The sequence below is a fragment of the Phascolarctos cinereus genome, unplaced genomic scaffold (assembly GCF_003287225.1).
Source record: "Phascolarctos cinereus isolate Bilbo 61053 unplaced genomic scaffold, phaCin_HiC Scaffold_3;HRSCAF=262, whole genome shotgun sequence".
Lineage (NCBI taxonomy): Eukaryota > Metazoa > Chordata > Mammalia > Diprotodontia > Phascolarctidae > Phascolarctos > Phascolarctos cinereus.
In genome coordinates, this window is record NW_027555736.1 from 232,377,168 (window position 1) to 232,379,346 (window position 2,179).

Genomic DNA, 2,179 nt, shown 5'->3' on the forward strand with positions numbered 1-2,179 from the left:
TGTTACCTCACTCAAAGTGAGAACCTGAAAAGACCTTAGCTTAAAAGGGCCAGGGTCTCCCATTGAATCCTGGGCCATCTCTAGTTGTCCTGGTAAATATCTGGCCACTAGACCCAGATGGCTATGGAGGAGAAAGTAAGGCTGGTGACCTTGCACAGCCCTCTCTCATTCAAATCCAAGTCAATCGCAAGTCATGTCATCCTCTCCCTGATGTCATGGTCCTCTTTGAGAATAAAGGACAAACACAACAACAAGCCCATTCATAGCATTTGGCCGTTGTTCAATTGGGAAATGGCCCTTATTTTTATGAATCTAAATACTTTTAAAAATTATAGAGATATAGATATAGATCTTGGGAAATGAGAACTTTATCTGAAGATCTTGCTGCAAAGATTTTCCTCCCAATTACCTGCTACTCTTCTAATTTTAGCAGCATTGGGTTTGTGGTATAAAACTTCCTTAATTTTATGTAATCAAACTTGTCCATTCTATCTTCTGTGAAACTTTGCTATCCATTATTTGGTAATGGTCTCTTCCATTATCCATAGATCTGAAAATGAATTTCTTCCTTGTTCCTTTAAATTGTTCAGGATGTCACCTCTGTGGCTCATGGGCCTTGCTAATCTTCTCTGAATCATTTCAGTTTTAGTCTATGTGCTGTTGAAGATAGCACCATTTTAGTCACTTTCTTGCCTTTCCAGAATGGTTGGATCAGAGTAAAGTTCTACCAATAGGGCATTTGTTTTCTCTTTCCACAACTCTCCCGTGCTTGATAATGGTAAAATGACAGTACTTTTCTGAGGGACTATAGACTACAGGACTTGAACCTGTATAATCTGCTTCTGTTGCTACAACAGCACACACCAGGTACACACAGACACACACACAGACACACACACCATACACACACACACACACAACTGTCACACTTACGTCGAGAAGCTCACCAGACAGATAAAGTTAAATCCTTCAACAACACCCTGGAGAAATGCTTCTCTACACCCTAGGCTCTCAGCAGCAGAACCAGTCAAGTTCAGTAGCTCAGGAGCCAACCTGCCTTACTATACAGAAGATGCAATTTTCACTGTGTCTCTCTGAGTCAGAGCTCCCCAATTCAAGGTTGCCATGGTCCCTAGCGGTTTCATTGTGGCTCCTGTATATTTTTGGCACAATCTTGCCCCAGACTTTGGAAGTCTGTTTGTTCTTCACACTCATGCACATTCAAGCATTAATTATTATAGTAACGTTAAAAAAAATGCCAAGATGGACAGTAACGCTATTTGCAGGCAGTAATGAGCACTTGCCTGGAAGTTCTTCAGTCTTCTCATTTATTACTTGCCCTGCTCCAGCTACCATTAGACTGTCTTTCCTATGGGCCCTGGTGGGGAGGGGTTTGGATGTAGAGGAAATTTGAGCTGTATATGGTCCAAGAAGTACTTTGGCCAAATGTGCTTCATTTCTTTGAGCCTATCTAGAGGATCCTTCAAGATTCATCTATAAACCTTCCATGGCATTGTGTGCAAAGTAACCCACTTGACATTAGGAAGACATAGGGTTCAGATCTTACATCTGGTGCTTACTCAATAGGCAAACTTTCTGAGTCTTAGTTTTCTTCTTTGTAAAATGGGGGTAATAATACCTCTAGTATCCTTCTCACATAGTATGAAGCTCAAATGATATGTACACAAAGTATAATACAAACTTTAAATCGATATATAAATAACAATATTATGCTAATCGGGGTATCAACCTGGGAACCAATGCCCTACCTATTGTAACATATGCTCCTTTATGATGAACATTTTATCTAAAGTTTAAAAACAAAATAATAATTTTTTTTTTAAAAAGTGATCATCTGGTTCCTAAACTTGGGGCCAGCCTCTTAGATCCAAAGCAAATTTATCATGTCCTGTTTCATGTGGGAAAGGAGCTGATCCAGAGTTATAGGAATGCAGGGTCACCTTTAAATAAGTTATTCTTTGAAAAGCACCTGTAACTGCACCATATGCTCAGGTGACAGGTCTATCTCCCACTCCCTTCAGCATCTTTGCCAGGTGCTGCCAAATTTAGGCAGAAATGCTGTAATAAGGGCCTACTTTTTTCCAACTGCAGCCTTTTCAGAAGAGCCCCACCTTCTAGTATACCATATGTTGGATGCTACAAATTGATCCTAAATTTA

The 2,179-nt window shown here is 40.1% G+C and overlaps 1 pseudogene; it reads right to left on the reverse strand.

Moving 5' to 3' along the window:
- Positions 1–552: 552 nt before the first annotated feature.
- On the reverse strand, positions 553–673 carry LOC144456488 (U6 spliceosomal RNA; annotated as a pseudogene).
- Positions 674–2,179: the final 1,506 nt, after the last annotated feature.